Source organism: Protopterus annectens, chromosome 7.part0 (assembly GCF_019279795.1).
Source record: "Protopterus annectens isolate FY-2018-M chromosome 7.part0, PAN1.0, whole genome shotgun sequence".
In the NCBI taxonomy this organism is placed as follows: domain Eukaryota; kingdom Metazoa; phylum Chordata; order Ceratodontiformes; family Protopteridae; genus Protopterus; species Protopterus annectens.
This window is the reverse complement of record NC_056739.1, coordinates 552,524,893-552,549,402: the sequence shown is the minus strand read 5'-3', so window position 1 is coordinate 552,549,402 and position 24,510 is coordinate 552,524,893. Positions and strand designations below refer to the sequence as shown.

General features: G+C 44.0%; 1 protein-coding gene across 1 annotated transcript in view; it reads left to right on the top strand.

Moving 5' to 3' along the window:
• Positions 1-24,510, top strand: part of LOC122806591 (C4b-binding protein alpha chain-like) — a gene marked incomplete in the record, with an annotated part of 1,299,259 nt that overhangs the window by 540,490 nt on the left and 734,259 nt on the right.

Here is a 24,510-nt window from a genome sequence, read left to right as displayed (position 1 = left end):
AGATGTGGACAGGATGATTAAGCTTGTTGGCGCAGATTCAGATGGGTGTTCTCCCAGCTCCTACCCCCTCGGGAGAGGGAGCCCCATCCATCTTTTATACCACCATTGTCTACTTCTCTGATACCACCAGTTGTTTGAGTCCCTAGATCCGAACTTTCGAAGTTCATCTGGCTCTGATCTGAAGATGCATTTATTTTCAGATCAGAAGACTTCTCATAGTGCACCGGTTACAACTTTTTTTGGATCCGGATAACTCTTGGAGCTAAATGTTGGATCCGAGGCGTTGGAGTTGATTCTGAGGTTTTCAGAGCTCTGTCTGCCCCTTGGAGCTTTGGCATTCGATAGCTCTGCTTCTGTATCAGTAGGATTACTCTCAGGGCAGAGGGAGGCCAGTTCAGTCTTGCAGGGCTTTATAGCTGGCCCTAATGCTATCTAAATTCCTCCTCCCAACCATAGGTTTGGGAATCTACCCAAATGTAATGACTACAACAGTGAAACACAAAGAACATAGTACAGTTGTGTACACTTACCATAAATGTAGATGTTCGAGTGTATTCACTGTTGCAGTCCTGGATGTTCTTCGTGTTTCACTGTTGCAGTCATTACAATTGGGTTATCCTGCTGGCAGGCTACCCTCAGTCGGCCTGAATTCCAAAGTCTTGGTCCGGCGTCGGTTGCTGTTGCCTATTCCCTGACGTCAGTGCGCCAGGGGGTATAAAAGATGCAGCTGACGCCATTTTCTTCAGTCTTTCTTGCCGCGCGGTGCCCGAAGCAAAAGCAGTTCGCAGGTGCCGGTCGGCCGACTCCTGAGATTTTCAAATTCAAATTTCAGATCCAAAGTCTTCATTAAAGCTAAGTACCCCGTTGGGGAAACTTTTTTCTTGCTCCAGACTGATGTCAGAAAAAGTTAATTGTATTTCTTGTGGGAAGCAAATACCTCATAAGGATTTTCATTCTTACTGTATTCCTTGCCTAGGCCCTGACCACAATGTTGCTAGTTGTCTGTTTTGTGCTAGATTTAACCAACGCACTATTAAGCATCTGTACGATTTTGCATTCCATTACTTTGGCAGACGATTTAATTATATAATGCCGTCGGAACAGCCGACTACCGGAGTTTATAAAAAGTGCAAAGAAAAAGAAAAGGACGGGCATCCGAGATCCAAAACCGATGAGGCTTCCGCTAGGCCTGTCGCCGGTTCTCAGTGAGGCGCTTTCTCAGCCCATGACGCCCGCTACCTCAGAGCCACAGGCCGCTTCCAACTCCCATGTGGAGCCAACTAGGCTACTGGAAACTCAAGGTATTGGACTCTCGGAAACTATTCCCTCAGATGGGTCCAGAGCCGCTGAGCAGGCATCTGCTTCTGAGGGTGTTTTCAGGCCTACACAGTTATATGTGAAACCTACTTCAGCTTCAAAGGCAAAGACTAAAGCAGCTCTAAAGACAAAGAAACAAGTACAGCATTCTCCTGGACAGGCCACCATGCCTAAAAACAGATGCTTAAGATGGCCGAAGACTGAATAGGGGTTCCCATCCCCCTCCTAAGCGGCCTAGGCAAGAGATAGAATACGAATCTTCAGATCAGGTTTCCATTTCCTCTGAACAGGAATATTCTATTCCTCCCTATGAGGGTTCTGATGCTAAATAATCTATCCCTTCAGCCTCTCCTCGTGAGGATTATTCTTTTGGGGAGACGCTGCATACTATGAGGGAGCATTTCCACTGGGAGAGCCAAGATTACTCAGAATCCAAGAAAAGGCTCAGATACTTTATTTTATTGTCTCAGCACAGGCCCCTTGCTATCCCACCTGTTTTAGATATTGTAGATGTATTTTCTGGAGTCCAGTCTTATCTCCAGACTCTCTACCACCAGCCCTTGTTAAGCCATACAGATACTACAGGGTTCCTGACTCTCATAAATGTCTTTATAAAAACCCTGCTGCTGACCCAGAAACCATCTCTCAGGGTCCCAAAGGGGTCAAGGCTTCCACTGCAAAACAAAACCCTATCCCCTCTGATAAAGATTCTAGGGCCCTGGACAGATGGGGTAAAAAGATTTATACTTCTGCTACCTTGGCTGTAAGAGCTTTAAATTGCCAATTTCATATGCTTAAATATCAGCAATATCTTATGTCACTGCTTAAACAGAAAATGATAAATTCAGAATGTGCAGAAAACGAAGAAATGCAGGATTTATTGCATGCAGCTGAACAAGTGGGAAAGCATACTTTGCAATGTGGTTTTTGATTCTCTGGAGGCCTCCTGCAGGGCAGCTGTTACAGGTTCTGTCATTAGGAGGCATGCTTGGTTAAAAGAACAGAATCTGCCTGATCATGCTAAAGCAAAACTATTAGATGCTCCATTACAGCATGATACTTTGTTTGGTGTTAAAGCAGAAGAGGTGTTGAAGAAAATGGAGGACAAAACTAAATCTATGCAAACAGTCAAGGATTTCTTGCAGGTACAGCCTCCCAGATTTAGTAGAAACTGGCCTACAAAGAATTGGTCCTTTCCAGTGTCAGACAGGCCACAAAGGGGCAGATAGATGCCCTAGAGGCAGATCCCAGCCCCAAGGTTCATACAGGTTTAAACAATGGGGTGCTCCTACCTCCAAAACTGGAGAAGACAAATCGCAGCCATACAGGAAACCATCACAATGACTTCCCCCTGCCTGCGCCAAGCACTTATCTTCTGGCAGCACCTTTAGGGGGAAAACTAGCACTTTTTTCTCAAAATTGGCACATAATAACCCAGGACAAATGGGTCTTAAACAGTGTCACAAGGCTACAAGTTTCACTTCCACACCCTGCCAAGGGCAAACGGTTGGCCAGACCTGCCAAAACATCAATGGAGCAAGAAGGCTTGGCTTGTGACTTTAGATTTAAAAGAGGGATACCTGCATGTCCCAATCAGACAAACATGCAGAAGATGCATCCGATTCAAAGCTGGCTCAATGCACTACCAATTCTCTGCACTGCCCTTTGGCTTATCTACTGCACCCAGGGTCTTCACAATGTGTCTGGCACCAGTAATTGCATACTGCAGACAAAGAGGAATACAAATTTATCCTTACTTGGACGACTGCCTCATTCAAGCAGAGAACAAGGACATTCTACTACAGCATCTGATGTTTGTAAAGAGATTACTACCATGCTTAGGCTACACAGTCAACAAACAGAAATCAAAACTAGTACCCTCTCAAGAGATAATATTCCTGGGTGCAAGCTTAAATACAACTGGCCAGATGGCTTCTCACAACAGACAAACAAAGGCAACTGACTACCTATTTCAAACTGTTGGCAACAAAGGCCCAGTTATCTGCAAGAAAAATCTTGCAGGCTTTGGGCTTCATGGCATCCTGCATTATACTAATTCCATATGCAAGACTACATATGAGGAAACTTCAATGGTACCTAAAAAGTGTTTGGACTCAACATTGCCACAGCCTGGAAACAATAGTTACTCTCATTCCCTGCCTGCAACAGGAGTTTCGAAGGTGGGCGAAGGCCTGTCACCACAACAAGGGACAGCCATTCACTCTACCCCCAGCCACACAGACATTAACAACGGATACTTCGGATTATGCCTGGGGAGCCCACATGGCAGGAAGATGTATTCAAGGCACATGGTCCGCAAACCAAATGCATCTACATATCCATCAAAAAGAGATGCTAGCTGTTCAAAATGCCCTGACCGCCTTCAAGGACCTACTTCATCCGGGACAACTACTGATAAAGACAGACAATGCCACGGTCATGTGGTATATAAACAAGCAGGGGAGGCACTCATTCTTACCCCCTTTGCAGACTAGCCATGACTTTGTGGGACACAACATTGACTTACCAAGTACATCTGCAGGCACAATTCCTGCCAGGAAAGACAAATACTCTGGCAGATGAACTAAGCAGAAACCTCATGGATTCCCACGAGTGGAAATTGGATCCACAACTCTTCACTATGGTAACAAGGAAATGAGAATGCCCGGACATAGATCTATTTGCCTCACCTCACAACTGCCAGCTAGCGAGATTCTGCACAAGGGCTTATCACAGACCAGCATGGAAAGTGGATGCCCTATTTTTCAGCTGGAAAAACGTAACAGTATATGCCTTTTCTCCTCTGCCTCTCCACCCCAAGGTACTCCTAAAGGTCAGACAGGAGAAGCCAAAAATGATACTGATTGCCCCAGACTGGCCACGCCAGTACTGGTATCCAGTCCTAAGGAACTTGTCTTAATGCCCAGCCTGGACCTTACCTCAAGTGCCTCATCTACTGTCCCAGCAGAACAATCAGATCCTGCACAGCCAACTCAAGACCTTAAATCTGGCAGCATGGCGAATAATGTAGTCTTACAAAACACACCTCTCACTAAAGCAGTTACGGATGTCATTTTGGAGGCCAGGAGGCCTAGTACTAGAAAATTCTATGCTGGAAAATGGGAGAGATTCTGTACTTGGAACCAGGCACAGGGAATTGACACAGCTGTACCAAGTATTCCTCAGATTTTGCAATACTTGACTGAGATGCTGGACAAAGGCCTATCCTTTTCATCTATAAAAATTCATGCTTTTGCCATTTCGGCTCATTACAATACAGAGCCACATCTTTTCTCATCCTTTATTAAGGCAGTACCTCAGAGGGGCCAAAAATTTAAGGCCTCCAAGGAGATCACCAATACCTGCATGGGATCTCAATTATGTCTTGGAAAAACTCACCCTACCTCCTTTTGAGCCAGCCGCTACAGCTGATAAAAAATTTTATCTTGGAAAACAGCTCTGCTCCTAGCAATAACTTCTGCAAGATGAGTCTCAGAGCTACAGGCACTCATGGCTGTGGAACCTTTTGTCATTTTTTATCCAGACAGGGTTTCTGTGAGGACAAACCCAACATTTATGCCTAAGGTACTGTCAAGTGTGGCCCTTAACCAAACTATTCATCTGCCTACCTTTTATCCAAACCCACAGAATAAGGGGGAGAGAATTCTGCATTCTTTGGACATGCACAGACAGCTACGTTTCTATTTGAACAGAACCAAAGCTTTCAGAAAGAGAGCAACTACTAGTGGCATATGCTGCAGGATCACAAGGAAAGGCCATCTCAAAGCAGACTATTTCAAAGTGGATAGGCCACTGCATCCATTTCTGCTATTCACAACATGGCAAGCCGGTACCCAAGGGCATTAGGCCACATTCAACCAGAGCAGCAGCCACTTCAGCAGCTTTCCTCAAGGGAGTACCAACCAAAGACATTTTAGAGGCTGCTACTTTGAGTCCAGTGCACACCTTCACAAAGCACCATCACTTACCACTCTACTCTAAATCCAGGGCAGGCTTTGCCACTGCAGTTCTGCAGGGCCTAATAGCCGCTCCTAAAGCTATTTAGCTCCGGCCTCCCAACCTTAGCTTTGGGATTCAACCCAATTGTAATGACTGCATCAGTGAAACACGAAGAGCATAGTACAGTTGTGTACACTTATCATAAATGTAGATGTTAGTGTATTCACTGTTGCAGTCCAGGTTACCCACCCACCATCCCCCATTTCCTTGCTGGAACTTATCTGTACTTCTCTATTCTATACAACCTATGTGGTGTATTTGCTTGTAGATGAAGGCAAAATATATACTTTGGTGCATGTATGTTTTATTGACATTTTTATAGCCTGCCCTTTTGGCGGCACCTGACATCTGGGGCAAGAAAAACTTAAGAAAATGGCTTCAGCTGCATCTTTTATACCCCTGGCACACTGACATCAGGGAAGAGGCGACAGCAACCGATGCCGGACCTAGACTTTGGAATTCAGGCCGACTGAGGGTAGCCTGCCAGCAGGATAACCCAATTGTAATGACTGCAACAGTGAATACACTCGAACATCTACATTCATGGTAAGTGTACACCACTGTACTTTACTCTCCCTCCAGCCTGCTAACTTCTTTTTGACTATACCTCTACTTTCCTTTACTATGCTTAAAAGCCTTTTTGGTGTATTTGCTTTTTTGTTGGAGGTATATCATTGTACTTTTTTATTTAATTGCTTCAGTGATCCAGAAGCCTGTCTTCTCAGAGCTGCTATCTTCTCTCTCGAGTGGTCGGTCATCAAGATTGCGAGGATAGTCTTCTTTGCAACAGGACATATGGATCCATCCTGTTTGGATCTCCAATCCAGTTCCCAGATGTCTCTGCACTTGGAGCCACATTATTCTACACCACAAGGACATCCAGCTCAAGGCCTCCAGATCACCCAACAGGGTATTACAACTTCTTCTGACACTTCACTTGATCATCCCACCAAGGAAGTTCCTTGGAAGCAAAAGTGCTTATGCTTCAGTGACCTTTGCCCTCTAATTTGTTGAAACCCTGGTTTCTTTGCGATCTTCCTCCAGTAAATTACAGCCCCCTGTTATCTTTCTGTCTACCCCTAATTGCAGTCATCCATATCAGCAGAATCTCCTGTTGCCATTCCCATGTTTGGTTAGTTATTGGTGTACTTTGTGCTACTTTAAGAATATAATATTCTTTATGACTGTTATTCTCCTTAAGGACGTGTAAAAAATAATTCCGTTCATATTTCCTGAATTACCTTCTACTTCATCATTATCATCATCCCTTTCCACATAACTCTAAAATATCTCTTCAGCTCATGCAATCTTAAAACTTGTTCTGTTTGGGATGATCAGCATATCCCATTTGAGTCTTGCCTGCTTCGCCTTTCAAATAGTCTTCAACTATTGAATTGCTATCCACATTTTCTCCTCTGATTGATAAAAAATATGCCTGACCTGTGTATAAAATTAAAGGGACTAAAACATTTTTACTGTTTGTATCTTGCTGATCGTATTCATAGGCAAGAGCTTCCATTTTCTCTGTTTTTGTATTCCCTCTTGTTTGGTCTCTTCCGACATAGTCTTAGCTACCATAACTGAATTCTTTTAATCCATTATCCTAAATATTTCATGTCTCTATAAATATGAGTATTATTGAACCAATTCATATGCGAGTACATAGTTTATAGCTGTAGCTTTTGTTTTGCCTTCATTAACTTCATATCCTGAAAAAAAAAGGGACTGTATAAGAATATTCTGCAACACTGATGTTCTTTTCTGGTTCCATTGGGTACGAGAGTATCTGCAAATAAAGCCAACTTTTCTTGAACACTGTATCGGTTATATCCTTGAATTTCTGAGTACCTTGTTTTCTTAGTCAGTGGTCTGAAATATAATGCAAGTAACAAAGGGGAAAAAGGACACCCCTGCCTGGTTCCTCTCCTCAGGTTCAACTAATATGAGAGGAATCCTCCCACTTGGATTTTTGCCTGATATCCCTTGTATATCCTTATTAACTTTATTGTATCAGGAAATGCAATTGCTTCAACTGCCCTGCTCCCATAATCCCAGCTTACTTAGTCAAATGCTTTCTCTGCATCTAGACCCACAAATAACTACAGTATTGTATTACATTCTGATTTTCTCTGGATTGTCATTATTCTGTTAATGTTGTTGAATGTTTGCTTCCCCTCCAGAAAACCGCATTTAGTCCATCTCTCTCAATTTTGACTTTTGCCGTCTTTAGGTATTACACCCACCACAACTTTTTTCCAGGATGCTGCTGTCTCCCATCCTTCATAATAGTGTTAAGGAAAACCTCCCAGAACTTTCACTTCCCTCCTAGCTTCTAAACTTCCACTGGAATGCCATCTATAACCAGAGACTTTCTTGCAGATTGGTTGTGCGTGATCATTTTAATCTCATCTCCTCTTATCTTAAGTTTTAGATGTTAAACCTAATCTACCTATAACCTTGGCATATTTGTGTTCTATACATTTCCACTTGTTCTTTTTCTTGATTTACTCACTTCTGTACTTTATACAGATTTTCATAACATTTCCTAAATCTCTAATATCTCTACAGAATCTCTGGTTATTTTTCTTATAGGTTCCCTAATTTTGGTAACAACCATTTTTACTTTCTGTTGTCTAAGTCATTGTGCCAAAAGTTTGTGTTCTGCAGTTGTCAAAAAACAGCTGTTTAACAGCAGTCTCTCTAAACACAAGCTATCAAGGTACTTCTGTATTTCCTTTCTAACACTCTACAATTGTACGTCTTTTGTGAAATTCCATTTATTTTGGAATAATTTAATCTTTGTCAGCCCCTCTAAATTCTTACTTAACCAGGTCTTCATTTCACTTCTCCCATATTTTTAAACTCCACTTTCATTTTATCCCACTCACTAGCTATAACGTCTGGAGTACTTGATATTTTCCTACACAATTTCTACTACCCATTCCTTAAATTCTGCTTTTTAACACGTAGGTGGGGAAGTGCCAGTGTCTCATTACCTCCCATTTTTATCTTAGTTGATGGATGTGTATCAAAGTTCTCAATTAAATTGACATGTTCCTGTGAAATCGTTTCTGTCAAGAATAGCCCAGTTATTCTACCTTAGGGAATGATGTATAGTTTCTTTTACTCCATTGATGTCTTTCATTCCAAGTATTTTCATAAATTTCTTCAGGAGTTTACCCTCTTTTTGTTGTATACTTTTTTCCTTATAGCCCCCCAATACACTCTCTTGTTGCAAATCAAATTCAAGTCCTCCCCTCTAAATAATATTCCCTGCTGAAAGTTGATTATTTCTCCCAGTTTTTTTAAGCTCCAAAAGAAGAGTTTTAGGTGGAACATAATTGCCAGCATAATCCTCATCCCTTGCTAGTAGCCCCTTACTGCTATAAATCTGCCATTATCTTTTTTCCTCTGTCACTGTTGGAGCTCCTCTAGCAATTAATATACGTTTTCCTCTTTTCCCTTGCCCCTGATGGTCTGCAGAATATTCATCCTGAAATCCTTAATCAAATTCACATGCTCAGTTCTTTCCAGATGTGTCTTATAACATTGCTGTTTGCACTGTGCAGTTCTTAATTAAATATTTTCCTTTTTGACTAGATCTGTAAGAGCATTCAGATTCCAAGGTAATATGGAAATTGTCACCTTTATAATAATGAGATTTTATTCCCACCTGTTAACTGTGGCAGTTTTTTTTAAATGTCATTTTGTAGCTTTTGTGATGCATGCACCCATTAACGTTTGGAAAATTATTCCTTTGTGCAGTTTTCTTCTTATAAATAATGGAACCTAGTTCATATTTTACAGGAATATTTTTGTTTAAATAAAAACCCTGAACCAAACATGCCCCCCTCCTGCACATACCGAGCCCATTAACTTACTACAAACAACGTAGCTATGTACATCTTTAAGTAATGTTCAACATTCCTCATAGGAACATAGGTGCCAAAAAGACAGCTGCCAGCACAGGACCCTGATTAACTTGAAATTGAGGTTATCCATACAAAGGCACATTATTGCCTATGTGTTACTACTTTACACGAATTGGTGTTTTTGTCCTTCTTCCCCCTCCCCCAGATGTGAAAACTTCCTGCATACTCTCAGAAATTAACTTAGAGACTTTAAGAAATCAGTTTTATGTCTTTTTTTGTTCTATTATCAGCTTGCCTCTATGAAAATGTAAGCAACAGAAAAATGTAGTCCTCTTTTGCAGCCTAATAAGCTGAAACATTTATTTCTAAAAGAAAATGCTTCATTGTATTCGGTGTTCCCATATTTACTTGTTTCCGCTTAAAATTTGTTATTGGATTAAGCCAAGGGTCGTACTTTTGCAAAGGTGAATTTCTGGATTAAGAGAACATAGCTCCACTTGTGTTATGATCTCTTTACTTTTACCCCGATCCCATATTTCAATAACCCGAGATTTTAGCCTTTTAACTTAAACTTGCTTTTGTTAAGCTTTTATTGCCTTTTAATGTAGGGTCTTATTATTTTGCCCTCTGTGAAGACTAGCAGTGGTAGCCTAGGATATAGCTTTTAAGCATAATCTCAGTGTACACACATCTTACATCCTCTTAATTTTTTGGCAGACAGATTAATATGGACCAAGACAGACCCTCACGAATGGAAATTGTATGGGGGGGCACTTCCATGGATGTACTTGGCCTCCATTCACAACAATCAACTGCCAACATTTTGCTCCAGGATTCTCTGCAAGAAGGCCTAGAAAACAGATTCTTGTCCAAGGAAAATAAAATGTTCCTGTATGCTTTATTATCCTTCCCACTGATTTCCAGGATCATTCTGAAGATTCAGAAGGACTCTCCACAGGTCATTGTGGGAACTCCCTTCTAGCCCAGACAACGGTTCTTTTTGGAAATGGCCAAGGACAGGGACCGCAAGTTTCCTCACAAATTGGACCTACTTGCGCAAGACAGGCGTGTGTTATACCTTAACTTGAAACAACTGCAGCTAACTTCGTTGATAGAAAACGGGTGTCTTAAAGGTATTAAAACTGAGGAAATGCAGCAGGTGTTAAAGGAGGCAAAGAAACCCGATATATTAGCAAATGGGAAAAGCTACTGTGGCTTGTGCCAAGACAAGAAACAGGACCATTTTCAGGCCAACATTTCTGTGATTCTGCAGTATTTCTGAAATATCTTCTGTTTTTTCTTACTCTTCGAGCAAGGTACGCTTGTCAGCTATTTTAGTATGTCAGCCGATGGTGCTGCACCCTTTCAGTACATTCCCATGTTAAAATGTTTTTGAAGGAGGTGTTGCATACCAGGCCTTCTAGACAATTGGTGTTTCCTCCCTGAGATCTTAACTTTTGATCTGATATCAATTTCATTATTCCTCATGACCGGGTTCTGGATCCAATATTTCACACACGTAGATTCAAGGCTCAAGCTCCTCCCTTTCCCATATTCCCCTTCTACACTCAACTCTCGGATATCGTTTGCTGCATTTACGCATGGACGTGATTCCTGGTTGTGAGCTGTTTTCAGTGAAGTTTTCACAGAAAAATGTTCAGATAAGTGGCTTTTTCTTTTATATAGTAGTTAATCATTCTGCTAAGTATCCTCCCCTCCCTTGTTTAGCTGCTACTGGTGTTGGAGTTTTGTAGTAATTCCTTTCCCTTCCTTTCTCGGCATTTTTTTTAACCCGTCTCTTAGGGTTTACTTATACCTTCTGTTGTAGTTGAGTCCTAGGTAGGGTTTAGTTGGGATATCTTCTGCAATTTTATTTTTTTTGGGCAGTCTGTCTTCCTTTGCAGCTTTGGTTTGCTTGTTCCTATATTTGGGTCTTTCTTGTATGCGAGCGAGTGTGGTACAACTATGTCCGAAACTATAGGTTTTAAAAAAGTGCTCTTGTGGGCGTGAGATGCTTAATTCCGACACCTACAAGAAGTATCTGTTTGGGCTGTGACCATCTTGAGGGTGATTGCTCATTTTGCACTGCTTTCAGCCCTTTGGCACTGGCAATTTGCCAGAATAAGTTTTTGCTTAAGGGTATCACTTAAGGGGGTCCCTTTGTGTCAGTCTCCCCTTCTTCCGGTGGCCTTAAGGAATCCAGGGGGAAAGCCCCTTCTGTTTCCTTGGGTACTTCTCCTCTGGCACCTCAAAAACAGCCTATGCATTCAGCTCAGAGATTTTACAGATCTGAAACTGTCCTTGACCATCTCGGATCCTTTGCATCAGGATCCATCTTTAGGTGCCGAGATCTCTTTGGATTGGAGGCCTTGGGTCCTATTACCATTCCCTTGGATCCATCTGCTTTTTCAGATCCCAGGAAGGCAGTTCAGCAAATGTCGGACCTGATGTGTTCATTGGAACCTGTGTTGACTGTTGAGGGCTCCCTGTCCGGCTCTACCCAGGATCTAAAGCATTTGGCTTCCAGGCATAGGAGCAGATCCTCAGATCGGGGGCAGTGTAGAGTGGTTGCAGGATCTATGCTGGCTTCCTCAACTAAATCCACCCATTCTTTGGCCTCCTTCAGATCCTCCAGGAACCTCTTAAAAATTATGGACAGGATGATGATTTTTTTTTCTTAGGGCCCATATAGAGGTGGGTCTTACCATCCCCAGCCCAAAAATTGTCCTCTCCTCTTCCAATTCTCCTTGTTCTGAACCCCAGGACCTGGTTTACCTGAGGGGAGTGTTGGGTCAGGGAATTCAAGCTTTCCCCACTCCGTCAGGTCCTTGATGTTCATCGTGTTTCACTGTTGCAGTCATTACTCTTGGGTTATCCTGCTGGCAGGCTACCCTCAGTCGACCAGAATTCCACAGTCTAGGTCCGGCGTCGGTTGCTGTCGCCTCTTCCCTGATGCAGCCAACACCATTTTCTTCAGTCTTTCTTGCCACGCGATGCCCGAAGCAAAAGCAGTTCGCAAGTGTCAGTCTGCTGACTCCTGAGATTTATGAATACGAATTTCAGAACCGAAGTCTTCATTAAAGCTAAGTACCCCATTGGGGAAACTTTTTTCTTGCTCCAGACCTATGTCAGAAAAAGTTAACAATTGTAATTCTTGTAGGAAGCAAATACCTCATAAGGATTTTCACTCTTACTGTATTCCTTGCCTAGGCCCTGATCACAACGTTGCTAGCTGTCGATTTTGTGCTAGATTTAACCAGCGCACTATCAAGCGTCTGTTCGATTTTGCATTTCATTACTTTGGCCGAAGATTTAATTATATAATGCCGTCGGACCATTTACAAAAAATGCAAGGACAAGGAAAAGGATAGGCATCCAAGGTCCAAAACAGATGAAACCTCTGCTTGGCCAGTCGCCGGTTTTCAATGAGGCGCTTTCGCAGCCCCTGGTGCCCGCTACCTCAGAGCCACAGGCCGCTTCCGACTGCCACATGGAGCCGACTGGGCCTCTGGGAAACTCAAGGTATTGGACACTCTGAAATCATTCCCTCAGATGGGTCCGGAGCCGCTGAGCAGGCATTGGCTTCTGAGGGTGTCTTCAGACCTACCCAACTATATATTAAGCCATCTTCAGTTACAAGGACAAAGAAGCAAGTACAGCATTCTCTTTCTCACACTTCCATGCCTAAAAACAGATGCTCAAAATGGCGAAGACCTAATTAGTTTGATCAGGGGTTCCCATCCCCCTCCTGATAAGAGGCCTAGGCAAGAGACGGGGTATGATTCTTCTGATCAGGTTTCCATTTCCTCTAATTCCTCTTCTGAACAGGATTATTCCATGCTTCCCTATGAGGATTCTGATGCTGAAGAATCTATTCCTTCAGCCTCTCCTCCTGAGGATCATTCTTTTGGGGAAACCCTGCATACCGTGGCCCTCTAGACAGATGGGGAGAAAAAGTCTACACTTCTGCTACCCTGGCTGTAAGGGCTTTAAATTGTCAGTTTCATATGCTTAATTATCAGCAATATTTAATGTCACTGCTTAAACAGAAAATGTTGACAAATACTGAATGTTCAGAGAACAAGGAATTGCAGGATTTATTGCATGCAGCTGAACAAGTGGGAACGCATACTTTGCAATGTGGTTATGATTCTTTGGACGCCTCTTGCAGGGCCGCTGTTACAGGATCTGTTATTAGGAGACATGCTTGGTTAAAGGAACAGAATCTGCCTGATCATGTTAAAGCAAAATTATTAGATGCAGCATTACAGCATGATATTTTGCTTGGTACTAAAGCAGAAGAGGTGTTGAAAAAAAATGGAGGATAAAGCAAAATCCATGCAGACAGTCAAGGATTTCTTACAGGTACAGCCACCCATGTTTAGCAGGAACTGGCCCTCTAAAAATTGGTCCTTTCCAGTGGCAGACAGACCACAAAGAGGCAGATACAGGCATCCCAGAGGCAGATCTCGGCCCCAAGGCCCATACAGGCCTTAAACAATGGGGTGCTCCTACCTCCAAAAGCGGAGAAGACAAATCACAACCTTACAGGAAACTGTCCCAATGACTTTCCTCTTCCAGATCCAAGCACTTTCCATTTGACAGCCCCCTTGGGGGGGAAACTAGCACTTTTTTCATCAAATTGGCAAATGATTACCCAAGACAAATGGGTCCTGAACATAGTGTCCCAAGGCTACAGGTTCCATTTTCACACCCTACCAAAGGTCAAAAGGTATGCCAGACCTGCCACACAATCAATGGGCAGAGGCACAAAAACAAATTACTGCCCTCATGGACATGAGGGCCATTCAGCAAGTGCCACAGCAAGAGCAGGGGCAAGAATTTTACTCCAGACTCTTTCCTAGTACCCAGAAAAGACAAAATCTGGAAGCCAATACTGGATCTGTCTATACTAAATACATTTCTGAAAGTTCCAAAATTCAAGATGTTGACTCTACAGCAGCTACTGCTCATGTTGGGCAAAAAGGCTTGGCTCCTCTTTGGACCTAAAAGAGGCATACCTGCACGTTCCAATCAGACTGTCTTGCAGAAGATGCCTCAGATTCATAGCTGGCTCAATGCATTACCAATTCTCTGCACTACCCTTTGGCTTATCTACTGCGCCCAGGGTCTTGACAAAATGCCTGGCACCAGTAATTGCGTTTTGCAGACAAAAAGGAATTCAAATATATCCATACTTAAACGACTGCCTAATTCAAGCAGAGAACAAAGACATTCTTCTGAAGCATCTGGCGTTTGTAAAAAGATTACTAATTGACCTAGGATATACAATAAATGAAAAGAAATCAAAACTAGTGCCCTCTCAAGAGATAATATTCCTGGGTACAAGCTTAAATACAACTGCCCAGATGGCTTATCTCATGCCAGACAAACAAAAGCAACTGACTACTTTAGAAATTGGCAACAAAAACCCACTTATCTGCAAGGAAAATCCTGCAGACCTTTGGTTACATGGTATCTTGCATTCTACTAATTCCATATGCCAGACTGCATATGAGGAAACTACAATGATATCTAAAAAGTGTTTGGACTCAGCATTGACACAGCCTGGAGACCGTAATTGCAATCATTCCTTGCCTGCAACAGGAGTTTCGATAGTGGACAGAAGCCTGTCACCACAACAAGGGTCTGCCATTCATATTACCCACAGCCAGACAGACACTGACAACGTATGCATCCGATTATGCCTGGGGGCCCATATGGCAGGAAAATGTATTCAGGGCACATGGCCTACAAAACAGATGCATCTTCACATCAATCAAAAAGAGATGCTAGCTGTTCAAAATGCTCTGACAGCTTTCAAGGACCTGCTTCATCCAGGATGGTTACTGATAGACGGACAACACTACGGTCATGTGGTACATAAACAAGCAGGGAGGTACACATTCCTACCCCCTCTGCAGACAAGCAATGACCTTATGGAACACAGCATTGGCTTTTCAAGTTCATCTGCAAGCACAATTCCTGCCAGGAAAAACAAATACTCTGGCAGACGAACTAAGCAGAAACCTCATGGATCCCCACGAATGGAAACTGGATCCACAAGTTTTCAGCATGGTAATAAGGAAATGGAGATGCCCAGACATAGATCTATTTGCCTCCCCTCACAACTGCCAACTACAGAGATTTTGCACAAGGATTTATCACAAGCAAGCATGGAAAGTGGACACGCTATCCCTTCATCTGGAAAAATCTAAAGGTATATGCTTTTCCACCACTGCCTCTCCTTCCCAGGGTACTCCTAAAGGTCAGACGAGAAGCCAAAAATGATACTGATTGCACCAGACTGGCCACGCCAGCACTGGTACCCAATCCTAAAGAGCTTGTCTCAATGTCCAGCATGGATATTGCCTCAAACTTCTCACTTACTGACCCAACAAAACAATCAGATCCTGCACAGCCAACTCAGGACCTTAAATCTGGCAGCATGGCAGATAGTGTAGCCATTCAGAACACTCCTCTTTCAAAAGCTGTTATGGATGTTATCTTGGAGGCCCAGTACCAGAAAATTTTATGCAGAAAAATGGAAGAGATTCTGCGCTTGGAACCAGGAGTAAGGCAGTGACACGTGTGTACCAAATATCCCTCAGATTTTACAATACCTAACTGAGATGCTACACAAAGGCCTTTCTTTCTCATCTATTAAGATTCATGTCTCTGCCATTTCAACCCATTACAATACGGAACCACCTATCTTTTCACATCCCTTAATAAGGCAGTACCTCAGAGGGGCCAAAAACATTAGACCTCCCAAGGAGAGCACCAATTCCGGCCTGGGACCTCAAGTCAGTTTTGGAAAAACTGACAGTGCCTCCTTTCGAGCCGGCATCAACAGCAGATATTAAATTCTTATCCTGGAAAACAGCTTTACTCCTAGCAATAACCTCTGCAAGGCGAGTCTGAGTTACAAGCACTCATGGCTGTGGAACCTTTCATCATTTTTCATCCAGACAGGGTTTCTCTGAGGACAAACCCTACATTTATGCCTAAGGTAGTGTCCAGTGTGGCCCTTAACCAAACCATTCACTTGCCTACCTTTTATCCTAACCCACAGAACAAGGGTGAGAAACTTCTGCATTCTTTGGACATACACAGGCAGTTACGCTTCTACTTAGACAGAACTAAAGCTTTCAGAAAGACTGAACAACTTTGTGTCATATGCTGCAGGATCTCAAGAAAAGGCTATCTCAAAACAGACCATTTCTAAATGGATAGGCAATTGTATCCGTTTCTGCTATTTTCAACATGGCAAATCAGTGCCTAAGGACATTAGGCCTCATTCCACCAGAGCAGCAGCCACTTCAGCAGCCTTCCTCAGAGGAGTACCAACCAAGGATATCTTAGAGGCTGCAACGTGGGAGTTCAGTGCACACCTTCACAAAGCACTACCACTTACCTCTTTAAGTCCAGAGCAGGCTTTGCCACTGCAGTTCTGCAGGGCCTCATAGCCTCTCCTAACCCTATTTAGCCCAGCCGCCCTTCCTCAGCTTTGGGATTCAACCCAAGAGTAATGTCTGCAACAGTGAAACACGATGAACATAGTACAGTTGTGTACCTACCATAAATGTAGATGTTCGAGTGTATTCACTGTTGCAGTCCGGGTTACCCACCCCACCATCCCCCTTTTCTTTGCTGGGGCTTATCTGCACTTCTCCATCCTATACAACCTTTTTGGTGTATTTGCTTGTAGATGAAGGAAATGTTATTTTTTGTGCATGCATTTTTATTGGCATATTTTTCAGCCTAACAATTTGGGGGCACCTGACATCTGGGGCAAGAAAAACTGAAGAAAATGGCGTCTGCTGCATCTTTTATTCCCCTGGCACACTGACGTCAGGGAAGAGGCGACCGCAACAGATGCCGGACCTAGACTTTGGAGTTCTGGCCAACTGAGGGTAGCCTGCCAGCAGGATAACCCAAGAGTAATGACTGCAACAGTGAATATACTCAACATCTACATTTATGGTAGGTACACAACTGTACTTTCAGTGGTATTCCTCTGCCATTGGATCAGAGCGGGTCTCTGCTCAGAGAAGTTGGGGTGGGGTCCCTAAGGGAAGGGTTCAGGTCTGTGTTTTTCATATCTGTCCCTTCTTTGAGGGCTTTGGCCTTTGACAGCTTGGGACTGGTACTGTCTGAGGGCCAGGACACGGAGCTAGCTCCTCACCCTCTTTCCTAGTGACTGGAGATGAGTGAGTTTCTAAAAGTCTTTCAGCCTTTCGGTTGGTAGAGCGGACCTTCTTCAGATCTGGAGCAGCATCTTCCCCTCTACCAGATACATCTCAAACCATCACTATTAAGAGCCCTGAGCCCATCCAGCCTGTTTGGGATCAGTCCTCTCAAGATGGCTTTCAGACGGCATCCAGCACCCAGGGGGATCCTCTCTTCCGAGTCCTCCCCTGAGCTCCTCACAGAGAAGGTGCCATGGAAGAGAGAGTGCAAGAGGAAGCACTTGGACTCCCTCGTGGAGTCCCTCCTGGAGGACACATTTTGATGAAGGGGACAGGTCCCCCAAGTCTCCTCTTTATGACATCTCGTTTGGAGACCTTCTGGAGCTGCTAAAACAAAAAGGCAGATGGTCTTCCCAGCTCCATCTTCAGAGGAATGTGTGTCCCTGAAGGCTTTCAGGACTGATCCATCTACTTCCTGTGTTCCCTTCACTGTGGACAAGCTCATTGACCTTATCGCACGCAGGGTGTGGAAGGAACCTGGCACTGTGAAACCAGTTTGCAAGAAGGCTGATAAGTTTTTGAGTCCCCCTTAGACTGAACGCATTGGAGAAAAGGTGTGCCAGTCCATGCCATCATGGTTGCTGCCACAAAATAGGAGCTGGCTGAACAGAGCTTCACCATCCATCCCATGGGTAGAGAATCTTGGGTGACTGACAGACATGGGAAGCGCATCTACACTTTAGTCACTTTTGGTCTGAGAGCTTTTAATTATTTGGTGCATTTTACTCGCCTTCAAAGAGATCTGGTTGCTGAACTAACCACATCCCTTTCAGAGTTGATGTTCATAGGTTCATAGGTTCATACTAGGCTATCTGCCCTAGGGCATTTATAAGCCTAGCCCAGAGTTTTGTGGCTTTCGCCACCCCTTTAGTTTGAAGGGTACTATGCCCATTATTTTGCTGTGCCTCTGTCAAGCAGTGACACAGAGGTTATCCCTGGGGTATACCTGCGATCTCCCATCCATTGGTCAAGATTTCTCTTGAACAAAGCCAGCGAGGTGCTCTGCCTCACATGTACCGGGATTTTGTTCCACAGCATAGGGAGTCTCTGGGTGATGAATCTGTCCCTCCAGCACGTCCTATTAATAGTCGTGTTAAGGTTTAAGTCTCTTGCCCTTGTAGTTCTGATGGATTTAGATTTTTTTGAGGTGAAGCATGTTCATTAATTCCGGGTTGGACATGGCTTTGTATGTCAGGCACAGGTCACCTCTGAGCAGACGGTAAGCGACTGAATAGAGCTGGAGTTCCTTCAGTCGGGCAGCATAAGACATATTTTTAAGACCCTTTATCCTTTTGGTGAGGAACTTTTGGGGCCTTTCCAATTGCTGCAGGTGTCGGGTCAGATACATTCCGAATGGGGCATTGTACTCAATCATTGGTCTGAGTGATGATTACAGGGGAACGATGACCTCCTTTGATCTAGATGTGAATCCCTTCATGATCAGGTGGGCGATGTAGAAGGTCTTCCTAACTACTTTGGCAATGTGAGTGTCAAACGAAAGGTTACTGTCAACCTGGGTCCCCAGGTCCCTGATAACCTCTTCTGTGCTTAGTGGATTGCTACCTATATGGTAACTGGGGGTAACCTTGTTTTTCCCGAAGGGTATGACTATGCATTTTTTGGCGTTAACTTTAAGCCATGGCTCTGGCACCAGTTATCCGTTTCTGAGACCCTTCTGAAGGATGTCTGTGTCAGATGGGTTTTCAGCTATGGTGCCCAGTTTGCAGTCATCTGCAAACTTTGTCAGCCATAATCCTCCTGTGTTTGCTTGTACTTCTGAAAAGTAGATGCCGAACAAGAGTGGGCCCAGGACTGAGCCCTGTGGGACACCACTTGTGACAGGCTTGGAGTCTGACATATGGCGCCAGCAACTCTGACCCTGTGGGTTCTGTCACTTAGCCAGTTTGCAACCCATCTTGTGACGTATGGGTTTACATTTAAGCTGGTGAGTTTTTCAATGATACCCGAGTGGGGTATTGTGTCGAAAGCCTTTGCCAGGTCAAAGTAGGCTGTGTGGACTGCCTTGCCCTCTTCAATGGCCTTGGTGACTGTTTCAAAAAAGTCAACCAAGTTTAAAAGGCATGATCTGCCCTTGACAATGCCAAACTGGGTTGGATCCAAAGTCTGCAAGTCCCCTATGTCTTTATTTATGAGTTCCATTATGATCCTCTCCATAGCTTTGCAGACCAGGCTTGTCAAGCTGATGGGACGGTAGTTTCTGGGGTCGATGGAGGCACCTCCTTTGTGAAGTGGGACCACCGTTGCCGTACGCCACTCCTTGGGGTACATATCCTGAGGTGAGGCTAAGATTAAACAGCTGCCCTAACTGCGGGTTTAATTTCTCATTGAGTTCGTGGAGCACACAACCGGGGACACCATCTGGTCCCATGGAAGCTGTATTTTTCGCCTTGGAGAGAGCAGTTCTCACCTGAGCATTTGAGATGTTTGGGGGGCTACAATCCTCTGGTATAGATATCTCTCCTTTTGGGGGGGGAGAAATTTGCACTGAACCTGTCAGCCAGTATGTTGGCAATGTCTGTAGGTTCAGTGATTTTTATATCATTTTGAACTAATTCTGAGCATATCCGGGAGTTTCCTCCCAGGTTACTAACATAGCTAAAAAAGGCCTTATGATTGTCTTTTGAGTCCTTAGCGATTTTTCTCTGAAAATTTGCTTTGGATGATTTTATGAGAGATCTTAGTTTTTTACTTATAATGATCAAGGGTGTCTTCCCTTTTACGGATTTTGCTCTATCTTGTAGTAGCTTCTTCCTTTTGTTGTAGAGCTTGTTTATGGCTGGGGTCCACCAGACTGGACGCTTGCCTTTGGTACAGAGTGTCTTTGTTTTGTTTGGGATTGCCTGATCCATGCAGTCCTGGAGGTGCTGGTAGAAGGCATTTGTAAGTGATTCAGCGGTTTGAGTAATGGTTTCCGCTGGCTCGGGGGCCTTGAAAGAGACCACACCAGTCTTTAGAAGTGTGAAGTCGGCTTTTGAGAAGTTCTTCACTGTGGTCTTTTTTATCTGGGGTGGGGGCGGGATGTGGACTTGCAGTGAGATTAGTTTATGATCTGATCTCACCAATGATGGGTATACTTCTGGTGTTGAACATTGTGACCCCATGTTCGTGATGAGATCTAGTATGTTTTCTCCTCTTGTAGGGATGGTGACTAGTTGTTCCATGGCATTTGAGTTTATGAACTCTAGGAACCTTTGGGCTATTGTGTTGGGGCTTGAGTAGTGATCCCAGTCTATATTTGGATAGTTGAAATCACCCAGTATGATAGTGTTTGGAGATACATTTATCCCCTCCAGTGTTTTCAGGAAAGCTGTGTGAGGTTCCTGAGTTTGAGAGGGTGGCCTGTAACATGCTACAAACTGCAGAGCAGTCTTGCCTACGGTTAATTGCACCTGGATGGTCTCCGATGCATCGTGCGTTGCCACCAACCTTGAGGTGAGGGTGTCCTTGATGAATATGGACACCCCCCTCCTTTCTTGGTGTTGTCCGGATTTTGGGGCCGGAACACATGATATGAGGTAAAATATGATAGTGCCGGGGTGCTCTCAGGAGCCTTGAATCAGGTTTCAGTCACAGCACAGACATCGATGTTCTCCATACTGAGAAGGGCTTTGAGTGCGTGCATCTAGAGGTTGAGACTTCTGGCATTGAGCAGCATTACCCTTAGTTTTTTTCCTTTTTTGTGTTCTAGGGTGGTAGGTTTAGAATTTGAGCCGTGCCTAAAAAAGGCAGTATGGGGGTGGCAAGAGCCTTTGCCAAAATCCGGAAGCCCAGGGGTGACAGGTGCAAGCCGTCCCTTGGGAAGCAGCGTGGCTTGTCCAGCATGTCATCCCAGGCAGACAGACATTGGATCCCATTTGAATGACACCATAGTTTAAGCCAATTATTAAAGCTGATCATCTTGTCTCTGTATTGTGGCATCATTCTTGGTGAAGGTAGGATACTGCTCAATGTCAGGGTCATACCTGCCTGGGCTACATAATCAGAGAGCTCCTCTATGTCTCTTTTCATGTAGTCCAGGGAAGTGCGTCTCAGGTTGTTCACACCAGCATGGACAATGACTGAGTCATACTTGTACCTGCAGTTGTGTGATCGGAGTGCTTGCGTTATGTGGCAGATTCTAGTGCCCGATAGGGAGCTTACTGTGACCTTTTCCTTACTCAATCTGGTGAGAGGGACGTCAGTGTGTCTGACTATGGAGTCAACTATGATGAGTGTGTCTGGCATTGTGTTTGGCCTTAAGGGCTGTGACTGTTTGGCACACTGACTCTGTGGTCTGTGTTGCATGTGCTGTGCCCTGTGGAGGCAGTTGTTTGGGTGTCTGCTTTGGTGGCCTCTGCTGTTTTGGTAGATTTTTGATCAGAGCCTCCGAGTATGTCTTTGTGTATTTATGTGTATGATTTGAAGTTTTGATCGTGCTATGTGAGACTGGGTTTGTGGTGTGTGTGGTTACCTTCTCCTCCTGTCTGGTCTTGCCAGTCCTATGTTGAGAGAGCTCACCCTCCAGTTTGGCTATATAGTTGCATCTCTCGCATGTATTTGTGTTTTGTGGGAGAAGGAGATGGTTGTCTGTGTACATGAGGCAATTGTAACATTGCCTCAATATTCCCAGATTCACCAGCTGAGCAGGAGAGGACACTAGCAACTGATCCCTCGACATGCTAGAAGGAATAGACAAAAACTTTATGTAGATGAGTTTGAAAAAGACTTCGGGGGATGTGGTGATCGACAAAGGGTTTTTAGGCTGGTGGGGTACTATGGACGACGTCTGTGGGCGACCTCAAGAAGGGATCTCCCAAGCTTATCATTCTGTTGTCTATTGCCAATTCCTTGATGAGCCTGATCTCTAGTGCTGTGGAAAGTACCTGTCGAGTGTCTGGTGCAGGCATTGTCTTGGAGTCATGTGTGGATGCAGTTATGCGGGGTTGCAGAACTCTTCAGGGCATCTTTTGTGAATGCCCCCTTCAATGGCTCCTCACTTTTTAGACCACCAGTTAAGGAAACTTTGACCCACAGTGAGCAGGAAAGGACGTCTCTGTCAGCAGTGGGGATCAAATTTGCTACCCCCAAAGGTCCTTCTCCAAATACCAATGGGGAGGTAAAAACTTTGGTTCCGAAGGTCACTGTGTTCCTTCCAAGGTGCTCCAGAAGATTCTTCCAGAGGCAAAGGAAGACTGTTCAATGGCAGACGCCACCCTAGAGGCAGGGGGGGGGGGGTCCTCAGAACCAAGGCTCCAGGGAACTTTTCTCTGGCAAGCCCTTTCAGCACCCCTGAGGTGTTGCCAGACTGTCCTGCCCTGGAGGCAGTTGGTCAGTTTTCGTTGCACCCAAATGCCTGGACATCCATAACAAATGATCACTGGGGACTCGGTATCACATCCAGGGGTTATTACATTCCCTTTTCCCAACCTCCTACAAATCCAAAGAATTCTCCTGGATGTGCCACGCAGTCAGAGAGAAATGGCCCTGAGAAACATTTTAGCACTTCTAGAAAAAAGAGCTATCCAGTATGTCCCAGCAGGACAAAGAGGGTCCAGAACTTATTCTCACTTCTTTTTGGTGAAAAAAAATACCGGGACCTCCATCCAGTTTTGGACTTCAGCAACTTGAATCTCTTCATCAAGAAGTTGAAGATGTTCTTGTTTCACTGTTGCAGTCATCACACTTGGGTTATCCTGCCAGGGGTAACCCTCAGTCGGCCTGAATACCAGAGGCTTAGTATTTCTGCATCAGTTGCTATCGCTCCAGGACTTGACGTCAGTTTGTCAGTGGTATAAAAATAGGCAGCCGACACCATTAAATCAGTCTTCCTTGCCGAGGAGCCCAAAGCAGAAGCAGTTTGCACAAGTGCTGGTCGGCCGCTACCAGAGTTTCCGTTTCTGAATTGAAGTTGAAGTCTTCTAAAGCCAAGTACCCTGTTGGGGATCCTTTTCTTTTGCTCTAACCGATGTCAGAAAAAGTTAACAATTGTCTCACCTGTGGAAAGCAAATACCACACCTAGACTTCATTGTTACTGTGTCACCTGTTTAGGCCCACACTATGACGTCCCTCGCTGTCGCTTTTGTGCTTTGTTCATCGTCGGGCCCTTATTGTAGCTAGATATTTTCACTGTCAGTCCTCTAATTCCAATATGGCTTCGGTAAGTCATCCGACTACCGATCTTCCGAAAAAACGTAAGGATAAAGACAGAGAGAGACAGCACAGGTCCAAAACTGCTGACTATGCTTCCGTTAACTCATTCACTCCAGAGCAGGTCAGAAAAAGCTGCCTGCTTAATTCCAGCATAGGAACAGTGCAGCCTGTGCTCATTTTCAGAAAATCCATAAAATGTAAATGTGAAAGTTGTTCAGCAGACACTGACCTTTCAAACAGTGTAACTGTTGATAGCACACATCAGTCATTAAGTATTTGGCAAGGAATGCTAATGTTGTGCATATTTTTTACCTTTTTGGAAAAGGAAAGCACAAAATATATCGGTCAATGTACCATGTAGACCCATACAATTTTGTATTTGGTTGTATGAATGTCGGCTTTAAAATGATAGCTTGACCATTACTGTTTGTTGCTCCTTTATGGAGGTAATCATTGAAATATGATAATATTTCCCATAATTGATAAAGCATAATATCTCATCACCTGTAACAGATGGGGTCTATATTAGATTAATGAAGTTTCAGAACTTCGAATACCATATGGTCGACACCATATGATCGAAGTTCTAAAACTTTGAAAATGTAAAAAAAAAAAAAAAAAAAAAAAAAAAAAGTACATTGTGTTTTAGCAGGGGGGCAAGCCCCCTTGCACCCCCCCCCCGCTACTTAAATATACCAACTCTAAGATCGCACTTTAACGGAGAATGGTGCGGAAAGGGAAGATTTCCCTTTCCTATGCTGTAGCACGATCTCGGGAGTTGGTATATTTAAGTAGCGGGGGGTGTTTTTTTTATAGATTTTTTTAAAGTTTCAGAACTTCGATCATATGGTGTCGACTATATGGTATTCAAAGTTCTGACACTTCGTTAATCTAATAT